The sequence below is a fragment of the Miscanthus floridulus genome, chromosome 6, assembly GCF_019320115.1.
Source record: "Miscanthus floridulus cultivar M001 chromosome 6, ASM1932011v1, whole genome shotgun sequence".
Taxonomy (NCBI): Eukaryota; Viridiplantae; Streptophyta; class Magnoliopsida; order Poales; family Poaceae; genus Miscanthus; species Miscanthus floridulus.
The window spans coordinates 78,165,522-78,180,385 of NC_089585.1; the positions used below are offsets into that span (position 1 = coordinate 78,165,522).

At 42.0% G+C, this 14,864-nt stretch overlaps 1 pseudogene; it reads right to left on the minus strand.

Moving 5' to 3' along the window:
- LOC136460728 (transcription termination factor MTERF2, chloroplastic-like) overlaps nt 1–14,077 on the minus strand; it is a 28,744-nt pseudogene extending 14,667 nt beyond the window's left edge.
- Between the last annotated feature and the right edge of the window lie 787 nt (nt 14,078–14,864).

Sequence of the window (14,864 nt, forward strand, 5' to 3'; positions counted from 1 at the left end):
TTATACCTTTGCCTTGAGCTTTTTGTTTTTCTCTTTCTTCTTTCCAAGTCCAAGCACTTGATCATCATCATCATGCTATGATCTTCATTTGCTTCACCACTTGGAGTGTGCTACCTATCTCATGATCACTTGATAAACTAGGTTAGCACTTAGGGTTTCATCAATTCACCAAAACCAAACTAGAGCTTTCAATCTCCCCCTTTTTGGTAATTGATGACAACCCTTGCACAAAGATATGAATTAAAATTCAACTGAATCCATGTTGCTTGCCCAAGCATATTTACCATGTGTAAAAGGATATGGACAAGTTTTATGAACCCCAAATGGTAGCAATTGCTCCCCCTACATATGTGCTAAGAGTTTGGATTGTAGCTTGCACATATGCTTGGATAGAAAATATAGGAGACAATGTCTACCAAATGATGCTAAGGTATAAAAGATAGACCTTTGAAGCATGATACCAATCGGAGTGCACCATTATACCATCCTTAGCATCATGGTTAGCTTGATACCACTTGGAAACAACACTTTGAAAAGATACCACTTGTAAAAACTTACATGGAAATGAAAGTTATCTAGTGATTTCATTTCATCATTCAATCTTATAACTAGCATACATCACACAAGCATGGATATTTTAAATTTAGAACTTATGCCATGCAAGCAAATATATGAAATGCACATTTGAATGCACCATACAAGTTCATGAGCTTGCTCCCCCTACTTGTGTGCTAAAAAATTTTAATTAATTCCTTTCCTTTGTCATATCTCTCCCCATATGTCAAATTCTCCCCCTATCACTTATATCTTTATTTCTCTCCCCTTTGGTGTCTATTTACTATCTTTGTGCACTATTTCTCCCCATAACTATAATATTTTTACTATCTTTGTTTTTCTCCCCATAACACTAATATCTTTGTTTTTACACTAGTATCTTTGTTTTTCTCCCTCTTTGTCATCAATGACCACAAAGGTTCAAAATGTACATAGTTTGAGATTATCAATGTCAATCAATGGGGTGAGGATCATTTTCCTAAATTTGGTTCAATCTAGATCATTTGCCAAAGATATTTAACTCGGTTTGATCCAAGGACAAGCTTCTTCACACCTCCAAATAAGGGTTATCTTGTACCATGTTGAGTTAAACACTTAAAGCTCATTTTCTAGATTAAACACTAGGTTTACAAGCCCACAAACATGTCATATGCTACCACTAGATCAAAATAAGCATGGAAGCAATAGTGGTACCATACAATCATCAAATTTATTTGATATTCATGAATAAGCCTAATAAAATGGAGAGATGACTAGATGCACTAAACATGTCCTTAGCAAGGATGTATGCCATGCCAATCAACTTTTACCTTGGATTGCTCAAAGGAGAGGCATGTCATATAAGTGGGGAGTGCATCAACACAAATTTGAGAAATCCAATATGTTCAACTCATTCCTTAGCTTGCAAAACCTTTTCTCATCCAATGGCTTGGTGAATATATCGGCAAGTTGATCTTCGGTGCCTATACTCTCAATGCAAATGTCCCCTTTTTATTGGTGATCTCTTATGAAATGGTGGCGGACATCAATGTGCTTTGTTCTTGCATGTTGAACCGGATTATTGGTTAACTTGATTGCACTCTCATTGTCACATAGCAATAGCACTTTCTTGAACTTGATTCCAAAATCACTCAAGGTGGCCTTCATCCAAAGTATTTGTGCACAACAACTACCGGCGGATATGTATTCAGCTTCGGCGGTTGATAATGCAACACTATTTTACTTCTTTGATGACCATGAAACAAGTGATCTTCCCAACAATTGACATGTGCCCGAGGTGCTCTTCCTTTCAACCTTGCATCCCGCATAATCCGAGTCGGAGTAACCAACTAGCTCAAACTTTGCTCCTTTGGGATACCACAAACCAACATTTGGTGTATGCTTCAAGTACCTCAATATTCTTTTTGTAGCCTTCAAATGACTTTCTCTTAGTGAGGCTTAAAATCTTGCACACATGCATACACTAAACATGATATCCGGCCTTGATGCGGTCACATACAGTAGGCTTCCAATCATAGACCGATACAACTTTTGATCCACCATATTTCCACTTGCATCACTATCCAAGTTGCCATTTGTTCCCATTGGTGTGGTAATGACTTTGCTATCACTCATGCCAAACTTCTTGATCATGTCCTTGATGTACTTGCCATGACTCACAAATGTACCATTTTTCAATTGCTTGATTTGAAGACCAAGGAAGTAACTTAACTCTCCAATCATGGACATCTCAAACTCATTAGCCATCATCTTTCCAAACTCATCACAAGATATCATCAACATAGATTTGTAACACAAACAAGTCTTTTCCAATCTTCTTGATGAAAAGAGTAGTATCAACCTTGCCCATTATGAATCCTTTAGAGAGTAGGAAGTCCCTCAATCTCTCATACCATGCTCTAGGTGCTTGCTTCAAGCCATACAAAGCTTTCTTCAACTTATACACATGGTTGGGCTTCTTATCATCTTCAAAACCGGGAGGTTGCTCAACATATACTTCTTCATTGATTTAGCCATTGAGAAATGCACTCTTGACATCCATTTGATAGAGCTTGATGTTGTGAGCACAAGCATAGGCTAGCAAGATTCTAATTGCTTCCAATCTAGCAACCGGGGCATATGTTTCTCCAAAGTCAAGACCTTCAACTTGTGTATAGCCTTGTGCTACTAATCTTGCTTTGTTCCTTACTACTATCCCATCTTAATCTTGCTTGTTTCTAAAGAGCCATTTGGTTCCAATCACATTGTGTCTCTTTGGTCTCTCTACTAATTCCCATACTTGATTTCTTATGAAGTTATTCAATTCTTCATGCATAGCATTCACCCAATCAACATCCTTCAAAGCTTCATTCACCCAATCAACATCCTTCAAAGCTTCATCTATCTTCTTTGGTTCAATGGATGACACAAATGAGAAATGCTCATAAAATGATGCCAATCTTGATCTAGTTTGCACACCTCTTGAAATATCACCAATGATAGTGTCCAATGGATGATCCCTTGCAATATTTGTTGGTTGGAGCAATGGAACTTGATTGCATGCACTTGCTTGATCATTAGGTTGAGATAATGTACTAGCCACTTGATCTTGTTCATTATGATGAGAGCCACTTGCACTAGCTTGATTTGTATCATCTTGCACATTTGAGTTGGAGAGCACTTGCACTTGATCGTCTTCATCATCATTTACTTGCCTAGGCCTCAATTCACCAACATCCATGTTCTTCATGGCATTTGAAAGTTGAATGCCTCTAACATCTTCCAAGTTCTCATTCTCTACTTGTGAACCCTTGGTTTCATCAAATTCAACATCATGAACTTCCTCAAGAGTACCACTATCCAAATTCCAAACTCTATATGCTTTGCTTGTAGTGGAATAACCAAGTAGGAATCCTTCATCACATTTCTTGTCAAACTTGCCCAATCTAGTGCCTTTCTTCAAGATATAGCATTTGCAACCAAAGACCTGAAAATATATAATGTTGGGCTTTCTACCATTCAAGAGCGCATATGGTGTCTTCTCTTTCAATGGTGACAATAGAGGCGGTTGCTACAATAGCAAGCCGTGTTGATAGCTTCAGCCCAAAAAGATTGACTCACATAGTACTCACTAAGTATAGACCTTGCCATATCAATGAGTGTTCTATTCTTCCTCTCAACAAGGCTATTTGATTATGGAGTGTACTTGGCCGAGAATTGATGTCTAATTCCACATTCATCACATAACTCATCAATTCTAGTGTTCTTGAACTCACTACCTGTCGATGTTTTACCACTGATAGCCTACCACGAGGGTACCTAGGGCAGTTTGTTTGGGCTTTAGCATATGTAGAACTCGACGGTTAACGCAAGAGACAGTCGATTTATCCTAGTTTGGGCCCTCGATCTTTGATCGAGTAATAACCCTACGTCTAGTCGGCGTTAGCCTTTGCGTTGGATTGATTATAAAGTGTTGTGTCGTACCATTGTCTTTTTTCTCTAGGAACCCTGCCCTCCTTTATATAGTTAGGAGTTCAGAATCCTAGTTGGTTTACAATGAGAGTTCCTAGTAGGATTACAGAATACTACTACTACTAAGATTATAGGGGAAGAATCCTAGTTAGACTAGATCTTCTCCCTTCCTTGCGGGGTATCCCATGGGTCCCGCACTGACAAGGCCCTAAGCACTTCATGGTTAAGCTTTGGAAGCCTCATCTTGTTCCTTTCGGTCTTGTCGAGCAGGAACAAGCGTCGTCCGAGTGCTTTCCTAAGCGAAACCGTGTAGCGCTTCATGAGATCTTCGCGTGGTGTGTACCTTTTTGAAGAAAAAAGTAATCCTATTTGGGTGTAGCCCATGAGCCTCTTGCTATTTGGCACAAGGAGCTAGAGGGTCTTCTCTTGAATTTGCTTTGATTCTTCATCGAAGGGCTCCTGAGCGTATACCCGGGTTCTTTGTCAAAAAGAGCTCGGATATAGCTATGTCCGTGCTGTTTTGATTCATCGAGCACTTTGTCGTGTGGTCTTGAAGTGGTCTGTCTTGAATAAGTCTTCTGAGTGATGTGCGCTTTTTTGAAGGAAAAAGTGCACTCATTGAGTGTAGCCCCCGAGCCTCTTGCTATTTAGAACAAAAAGTTGGAGGGTCTTGAATCTTATGTTGTTTGAAAAACTGCTGTCTTGAGGAAGTCTTCTGTGTGATGTGCGCTTTTTTGAAGGAAAAAATGCACTCATCGAGTTTAGCCCCCGGGCCTCTTGCTATTTGGAACAAAAAGTTGGAGGGTCTTGATTCTGGGTTGTTTGAAGAATTGAAAACCTTTCCTGTTGCAGCCCCTGAGCACATTTCCAGGTTATTTTATTCAAAAAGAACTCGGATACAGGGTCTTGGCATATTCTCTGGTAGTTTGCTGTTTGTCAGGTGTAGTTGCATGGTGGTAGTTGAGTATAAATGCTGTTTGTTCACGGGTTGTACAGTGTTGGTATATCCTTTCGAATATGCTCATCCTTAAGTACTATTCCTTCACGCCTAAGTCCTCTTTCATTGAATTCTGTCTTTTCACTGTGTCCTTTGTTAGGTTTGTTCTGTTGGTGCTCCCGGTCTATGTGCATCATTTTTTTGGTCTATAAATACCCTTCTAGTGTGCTATTTTGATTCATCGAGCACTTTGTTGCGTGGTCTGAAATCTCCATAGTCATGAATATGATAGTTACTGAAGTAGAGCAGCCCCTGGGCGTGTTTTGTAGTTCTTGTGTATCTTGCCATAGCTGGAGGGAGTCTTGTGATAGGGATTAGAGGTAGGCTAATGCCGTAGCAGCATTGTACTTGGAAGTACGTGGCGGTAGTTGGAGGGAGTCTTGTGATGTGGGATACATTCCTTCATCTGGTAGTTTTGGGTTGATCCTCGTCGCCTGCCCTGAGACTGTCCGGTGCAGATCAACACCATATCTAGTATCACATTAGACTTGGGTAGACAGATGCCTGCGGGCCTTCTCTGCTCCATGTTGTCCTGCTGTGCTGTTGATTTCTGCCTTGGATGCACTGCGTCTATCCTTTGAAGAAAACAGTATAGCCGAGTGTGGTTTGTTCTACTGAGTAGCAATTTGGAACACGTAGTCATTCTAGAGTCTAGCTGTGTCTGGGTTCCTCTTTGCTACCTCGCTTGTCGTAGTACCAAGTTCATTGGGTCTTGTAAGATGTGTAATCTTCTCTTTTTTGGAACTATAATAGAAAGAATCTTGTCTTCTGAGCTGTCATTCTTTATTCTGCTGATGTCCCGGTTGTTTATGAGATTCCCGAGTTCTTTCTATAAGGATCGGGTTGTTGCGTCCCTTGTGAGGTAACCTTTCGTTGCTTCATGGCTGATGAGTTCTTTTTGTAGTAATGTGATAACTCCATCGTGGTGCTGGATGGATAAGTCTAAAATCTGCCCGTTGAACTGTACCATTGTGTGGATTTGTGTCGTCCATCATTTTAGTTGTGTTAGTAAATAGACTATTGCATCTCCATGCCATGTTAAAACAGGCCTGGTGGGCCATGTTTTTACTGGTGAAAAATCTATTTAAAGGCCTTTCTCCTCCTTTTCTTTGGTACCTTGCCTTTGCCTTGAAACCCTAGCCTTCAAAACTCCACCATCGCCATTGCTGTCGTCATCTGAGCGCTACCGTCTGAGTCTTCTCGATTCTTAGTGCCCCATTGCTTTTGCTATTATATGGGTAGGAAGAAGTCGGCGAGTAAGTCCCAATCGATCTTTGTCGACAAGGAAGCATCGCTCTCCGTTATTGAAAATCAAGAATTCATGGCCATGAGGGCTGCTCAGAAGATCTGGCCGGCTCCAACGACAACTGAAGATCAGCTTTGCGAGCTTGTTAGTGATGGTTTGATTCAGAGCAAGGATATTGCTGATTGGAGATCTCTAGGCGAGCATCGGGTCCCTGCTCTAGGTCCTGGTGAGATTATTCTTTTCATCTCCTTTATCCATGCCGGTCTCTGTCTTCCTGCTTCTGCCTTTCTTCACCGATTTCTCAACTATTTTGGGATTAGCCTAAACCATCTTGCTCCCAATGCTATCCTTCATCTTTCTGTTTTTGTTCATCTTTGTGAAACTTTCCTTGGAATTCCTCCTTCTCTTTCTCTCTTTCGTTACTTCTTTCGCCTGAAGCCACAACCCCGCCGTGATGACACCAATGTTCTTGGTGGCTGCGGGATTCAGTTTCGCCAGGGTTTTAAGAGCAAATTCTTTGACTATGACCTGGTTGATTTTGTAAGGGATTGGTGTGCTGACTAGTTTTATGCCGCCAACTTGATTCCTCCTCTATCCGTTCATTCTAGATCTGGTCCCTTGGTTAATGACCGATGGGAAAAGAACCCTATGACGACGGCTGAGGTCTAGGCGATCAAGCCGTTTCTTGAGAGGATTTGTACTCTGAAACAGCAAGGCTTGACCGGCTTTGGGATTATTTCTAGTTTTCTTTGCCGCTGAGTTCAACCTCTGAAGGAGCGAGAAAACTATGGTTTCGAGTACTCTAGGGTGGAGGACCCTTCTCGTATGGTCCCTACCCTTGAGTTGACTGATGAGGAGGTGCTCGAGCATCTTCAGAAGATGTTGAAAGGAGTAAGCATCGTCCTGCTTGTTGTCCTTGAGTACAATGCTAACAACCCACCCCCTGCTGTGAGTTGTTCTTTTCTTATGTGGGTACTTTTGAATGTCTTTTGTCGTAGCCACTTTTGCTTAATCTTCCTTGTCTTATCGTTTGACTCTTTTATAGGAATTGGGGTGTAATTTTGCTGATCCAATTCCCCTTGATGATTTCCCTACAAATGTGGAGGCTGGGGGTAGTCTTGCTGGGGCATCCTTGACCAGTAAGTTTCAGACCACCACAATATTTCCTAGCGTTTCTTCCGCAAACCTTGATGTATACGTAGAGTATGTTCCCTGTCTAGTTCCTCGAGCTCCTTGTACTTTCGAGAAGAGGGGGCGAGCGGATAGTTCTTCTGCTCCATCTACTGCCAAGAAGTCTCTCCAGTCGAGTACTCATCTAGGTACTCTAGTTGTAGCTAGCATGCTCTTAGGTGAGCATATTAATACGCTCTGTCCTTTTGTTGTTTGTTTTTATCTTTGACCGAGTATTTTTGTCCTTTTTTAGCTAGTGCTATGGTGGCCTTGGTCAAGAGTGAGGAAGAAGAGGATGATGATGCCGCCCTTGTTACTCATCGGTGAGTTGTTTTATTATTTTCCTGTTGTTGAACCCCTCTTTTTGTTTTGACTTTGGTTTTGTTCCCTTATAGTAAATGGTCATCTGGTTCGAGTTCTTCTGGGGCTCCAGTACCGGCCATGCTACTCCCATCGTAGGGTGGTGGTGATGTTTTTGCTGCTGTGGTTCCCCCTACGAGGTCTTCTTTTGGTTTTATGAAGAAGAAGATAGTTGAGTGAGTGAATTATGGTTTTATTTCTTTGCTTCTGTTCTCCTCTTTTCTTATTCTTATTAGCGAGTTTCCTTGTCAACTTTTAGGCCTTCATCTTCCCTAAACCCTCAGTCGACTTCTCTTCGGACCTCTGGTGCGCCCTTGTGTACTGAGTTTCAGGACTCAGAACGCACAGTCATCAAGGTGGCTATGAGGGGGCAGAGTACGCAGCCGCTGATTTGCTGACTCCAAAGGTAACCATGTCCATGGCGGTAGATTCATCCGAGGGGTTAGCCGTGGCTTCCTAGGAGATTGCCCTGGTCGTGCCTTCTTTGCATCGACCGGCTTCTCCCTCTCCCGTTCTTGCTTCTGGTGGTCCACCTTTGGTTGATGACAGGGTGTAGCAATTTGATGCCACTCATCGATTGTTGGAGCTGACCGCTGCCTGGGGAAACTTGGCGACTTTTGTGACTTCTTTTGGGGAAAAGCTCTAGGTAAGTTTTTTCTGAAGTTCTTTCTTTGGATGTTCATCTTTCTTTGGTCCTTATATCTTGTTTTTCTCTCTCTCTCTTTTTGCTCAGTCTTTTTCTCATGATCATACCAGCTTCTTTTTCTTGTCTGAAACCGAGAAAAAGTTGTCTTCTGAGGTGAGTACCCTAAAGGCAGAGCTTGACCTCTATCGGGCCGAGTTGGAAACCGAGCGTCAGACGCATCAAAAGGAGGAGAAGGCTCTCCATGCCTGGGTGATTGAGGCAGAAAAGCAGAGGGTTGCAGCTACCTAGGAGGCCTTGGAAAATGTGGAGGCCATGAAGAAAGAGTGCCATGGTATTGCGAGTTCTTTTTCGTTTCCTTTTGTGTTCAAATTTGCCTTTCTGCTGACTTGTCTTTTATTGCTTGGTCTAGCTCTCTAAGTTGAAAAGCAAAAGATCTCAGAGGGTATCAAGGAGATGAAGACGCTTGTTTGTACTAACCATAATAAGGCTGAGGAGGTAATTACTCGAGCTGAAGAAGAACTCGCGCTTGCTAATTTGATTAGGCGTGGAGCTGACAGGGATCTTGTGCAGGCCCAAAAAACCATTGAAGTCTTGACCAACAAGTTGGTAACGGCTACTAAGAACTGGAATGCTTTGTGGAAGTCTTTTCGGTCTATAGCCGACCTTCTTTGGACTTCAGCAGATGATGGTCATTCTTGGGCTCAGTTTATTCCCCAAGTGCCGACCCGTTTCTCAGAGTTCATGAAGAGGTGTGCCCATCTATGTACTAGGAATGTTCTTGCCCAGGTCCGGGTTCTTTCTCCAGAGTTTCCTTTGTCCAAGGTTACTGATGAAGCCGAGAGTCAAGAGTATCTGGATGCTGTTGAGAAGTTGGAGCCTGAGGTCGAAGATTTAGCTAGGAAGATTGTAGATAATCTTAACATTGATATTTCTTCTCTTGATGACAATGCATGATGTAATCAACCTTTGTATTCTTGCTTCTGCAATAGAACACTATACTTGAAGATTGAATGGAGATTTTTTATTTTTTGTTGATGTCTTCTTTGTCTGTATTTCTTTGTCTTGTAAACAACCTGGTTAAGGTAAATCATTGTCTTGACAAACTTCCTTGATCTGTCAAGTGCTTTTATAGCTTTCATTTGTGCCTTGTAAACAACTCGGTATACGTAGATTGATGTCTTGATAGACTTCCTTGATTTATCGAGTGCTTGTCTGGCTTTCATCTGTGACTTGTAAACAACTCGGTATAGATCATTGTGCTTTTCTGGCTTTCGTTTGTGCCTTGTAAACAACTTAGTATATGTAGATTGATGTCTTGATAGACTTCCTTGATTTGTTGAGTGCTTGTTTGGCTTTCATCTATGCCTTGTAAACAACTCGGTATAGATCATTGTCTTGGCAAACTTTGTGTTCTTGTTAGTACTAAAAAGACTTAGGACTGGCGATCTCGAGTATCTTCAACTTCTTCTTTTTGGCTTAACTCGAGATATGGTCGGCGTCTAGTCCTTTCCTTGGTTGCAAAAACATCCTAGGATCGTCAAGCCCCCGAGCACTTCATGGTTGAGCTCTGGAAGCCTTGTCTTGTTCCTTCAGGCCCTGCCGAGTAGGTACAAGCATCGTCTGAGTGCTTTCCTAAGTGAGACCATGTAGCGCTTCTTGGGATCTTCTGAGTGTAGCCCCCGAGCCTCTTGCTATTTGGAACAAGGAGCTGGAGGGTCTTGTCTTGAAATTGCTCTAATTTATGGTCAGGCTTAGTTTCAGTTGTTTTGCTTTTTGGTTCGGGTGTTAGCTTATTAGCTACCCTCATCGGCAGGCTCAAGCATCTTTCCGGCTGTTTTGCTCTTGGCCAGTATGCTTAGGCGTATTTTCAGCGATTTTGCTTTTTGGTTCGGGTGTTAGCTTGTTAGCTACCCTCATCGGCAGGCTCAAGCATCTTTTCAGCTCTTTTGCTCTTGGCCGGTATGCTCAGGCGTATTTTCAGCCATTTTGCTTTTTGGTTCGGGTGTTAGCTTATTAGCTACCCTCATCGGTGGGCTCAAGCATTTTTTCAGCTCTTTTGCTCTCGGTCGATATGCTCAAGCGTCTTTTCAGCCATTTTGCCTTTTTGTTCGGCTGTTGGCTTGTCAGCTACCCTCATCGGTGGGCTCAAGCATCTTTTCAGCTCTTTTGCTCTTGGCCGGTATGCTTAGGCGTCTTTTCAACCATTTTGCTTTTTGGTTCGGGTGTTAGCTTGTTAGCTACCCTCATCGGCAGGCTCAAGCATCTTTTCAGCTCTTTTGCTCTCGGCCGATATGCTCAGGCGTCTTTTTAGCCATTTTGCTTTTTGGTTCGGGTGTTAGCTTGTTAGCTACCCTCATCGGCGGGCTCAAGCATCTTTTCAGGTCTTTTGCTCTCGGCCGGTATGCTCAGGCGTCTTTTTAGCCATTTTGCTTTTTGATTTGGGTGTTAGCTTGTTAGCTACCCTCATTGGCAGGCTTAAGCATCTTTTCATCTCTTTTGCTCTCGGTCAGTATGCTCAGGCGTCTTTTCAGCCATTTTGCTTTTTGGTTCAGATGTTAGCTTGTTAGCTACCCTCATCGGTGGGCTTAAGTATCTTTTCAGCTCTTTTGCTCTCGGTCGGTATGCTCATTGGAAACAACTCGGGGAAAGCCATAATAAGACATATGTTTGTCGAGAAAGAACCATCTTTATTGATCATGAATATTGATAGGTCATAATAGTACATATGTTGTTGATGAGCGCTATCTTTATTGATCATGAACATTGATCTCTTGTGGCTTGTATATATATTTTCCCTTGAGTTGTTTTCATGCGTAGAATCTTCTTAGCTGGCTGATGTGCCATGTATTGTTGACTTCCTTTCCGTCTTTAGTTACCAACTTGTATGTGCCTGGTCCGGTGACTTTTTTGATGATAAAAGGACCTTCCCATGGACTGAGTAGTTTATGGCGTCCGTCAGTTTTTTGTATTCTTCTTAGTACTAGGTCTCCGACTTGTAGTGATTGAGGCTAGGTATCCTATTGTAGTGGTGTCTTAATCCTTGGAGGTATCTATGGCAGAACCTCCTAAATTATAGGGCCCACATGCACCTGTCACTGTCCGACGACCTTTGACATCTGTGCATATGTTTCTAGTAACTTAAGAAGACTGTCGGGTGTCCTCAGGGAACCCCGAATCATCCATGATTTCCGAGTAGGATCACATTACAGAGTCATTGCAATATTACAACATTTATTCAAATATCGACATCAGAGTAAAAACAGCGGAAGTCTTATAATAACATAATTTACAAAACAGTAGTTTCAAACCTTATAACTAGGTTCGATGATTATTACAAAATGAAATAGTGGAGTGGCATTATAATATAATACAAAACATACAGTGAAACTGCCCTACCCAAGGGCCACACATTTACTTCTCATCGTCATCACAAGGAACAACCGTCATGCAGCATGATCCAAAACAGATCTACTCATGAGGCTCACCTGCAACAAGGGTCAACGAACCCTGAGTATAAAAGTACTCAACAAGACTTAACCGAAATAAAACTGATAGAATTCAGGAATGCCGGCTCATGGGATTCAAGGTATGGCTTTAAAAATAATCAAAGTTCTTTTGTGTAAAAGCTCTTTAACAAAATTCTTTACTTCAAAGGTAAAACTGTATAAGTACCACATATGAATCTGCCATGATCCGTAATGAGATCATGAATTTCATATCAATCTCTTTCGCAAACCTTTCTCAAGTTCCAGTTATTAATACTACGATGATGAACAGTGAGTTAAGTCTCCATAACCGAGGAGCAACGATGATTCGAACCGATTAAACCTAGCTAGGGATTCCAGACCACACGACATATGCAGGTCCCCGACCTACATATACCAACCTACCCTCGGATCCTCTAAACAAGAATGGGTCCACGCCACCCGAGAATACAGTACTCCACCATTCCAGCCATGGCCATGTGGGTACACGCTATTCCCGCCATCTCTCCACTCCTAGTGTGCGAGTAGCCATTCTCGTACTAGAATTGCCAAGTTAAGGCTTACCGGAGTATGTGGTTAGTACTACAAAGTCTCACCTCATGCAATTCAACAACGGATGTGCCTTCAACAACACAGGCGGAAAGAACCCGCTCACAAGACCTCCATGTCTTGTGGCTCACATACACCGAGTCCGCCCGGTCTAGATTTATTACTCCACATTCCCATATCACATGCTAACATAATTAACCAAAGTTCCATTTAAAACTTGCAGGTGGCAGATAATCACCCGACTTTCATCATTCTACGCGTAGCTAAGCAAAACTAGGCATATACGAATTTAAAACTGGTAATATGGTAAATATGGAATAACAAGGTTGGTAATGCACCAATTAGGTTTGTACTTGACTCTTAATCACTTAATGCAGTAAAAAGAAGCAAAAGCAAAATCAATTTGTAAAATACAAGGTAGGGTTGTATGTATGCATCCGGGGCTTGCCTTCGTTGACGGAAAAGTTCAGTTCCTACGACGTTTCACAAGTATTCGATCCGACCTCAACAGACGGACTAACTTCCTCAGTAACTTGGTTAACTATCACGTGTTCACCTTCGTTCACTACATGTAGTAGCAATACCATGTTTAACATGATGCAGAATACGAAACATGATGCTTGATGATGATGCAAAATTTAACAATTCGAATACAACTTTCCTTCGCGGTACCATTACAATTAAACTAACTAAACATTCTTGGAATACTAAAACCAATTGCCAAAGATCATTACCAACTAATGACCCAAGGACATCACTCAATCAAAAATTCAAACAAAACCTAAATCACTAAAGGTTACTATTTGCTTTTAAGAATTAATTAATTAAGAATTATGAAATAAATCAACCTATTCCAATTGACCTCAAAATTTTTGTAAATGTTCATTACATGATAACTAAATGGCAAAACAAATTTCATAATTTTTGGACAATTAAATAAGCCTAGAAAAATCATGGAAATCCATTTATTAATAAATTGAGCAATTTTTATCACATTCAAAAAGTACTAAAAAACAACATTTCATATTTTTCCTAAATATTATACATCACAGAGAAGTCACACAAAACTTTTCATAATATTTGGAGCTCTAAATAAATCTACACAAAAATAACAAATTGCATCACTATTCAATCATTTCTGAAAATAGAAAAATCCATTTTGAACTACACAGTCGCTGACACCCGGGTCCCATCTGTCATCTTCAACCTCGGGCATTGACCCCGGCGACACACGCGCTGACCGGTGATTCCTCACCGACGGCGAGACCAACAACGACGGCGAAGGCACTAACATGACCACTACATCACGGCGCATCGATTTGTGGCACAAACGCGACCGATTACTGCCCGGACCGAGCACTTCGCCGATCATGGCGACCACGACGGTGCTGCGGTGCTACACTGATGACACAAGCGTGGTAGAGGTTAAACACTTAGCACAAAAGGGTTCAACACCTCACCCTGAACACGACTAAGCAACGAGCTAGGTCGGAGGAGCAACGAAGAGACTGGTCGATGTTTCGAGCAGGCACGGCAGAGCAGATCGTCGTTGGTGGCGATGTTCCGGTAGCTATGGTGGTCAAAATGAGAAATCAATGAGTCCTAGAGTACCACGGCATCGTGGTGAAGCTAAAGCAGGACTCAGCAGGGGCAGAGGCATACCGTGGAGCTCTAGCCATGGTGAGGCGAACACAACGGCGACGCTGCCGGCCGTGAGGAAGAAGAGCGTGGTCAGCAAGTTCCTAGCGAAATCAGTCAACCATAGTTGGTTGGGTGGATGCGCAAGAAGGAGACGGAGCAGGAACTGACTTTAGCTGCGACGGTGGAGCACTACCGCGATGGTGCGAGCTCGCCGGAGATGAGCAAGGCCGACGGGAAAAACAGAGCAAGGGAAAAAGAAGAACGGTGACTGCTCCAGAGCTTTATAGGACGGTCAAGGAAGCAAGGAGAAGCCATGGTAGAGTCTTTACACGCCAGCGCAAAGCCAAGGTCGCCACGCGCACGCTTGGAACACCGAAGACGGTCGCCGGCCATGTAGCAAGAGCGGTGAACACTGTTCATCAAAATTACAGAACTACCATCTAGTTTGAAACTCAAATTACTCCCAAATTTTTGTAACAACTCAAAAATCTCCAAAAATAAAAGTTGTTCAAAATCAAAAGTTCTACAACTTTGCTTTTATAACCACCCCCAAATTCGGTCTAGATTTTGAAATAAACTTTTGAATGCGAATAGGAGAAATTTAACAAATTACGCCTTTTAGAATTACTCCAAATTTTTCATAACAACTTTAAAAACTCCAAAAACAAACTTTGTATAACTTGTCAAGCTCTACACTTTTGCTTTTGGGCTCAACCCCAAAATATGTTTAGATTTTGAAATGAGTTTTCAGGGTAGGATTTAAAT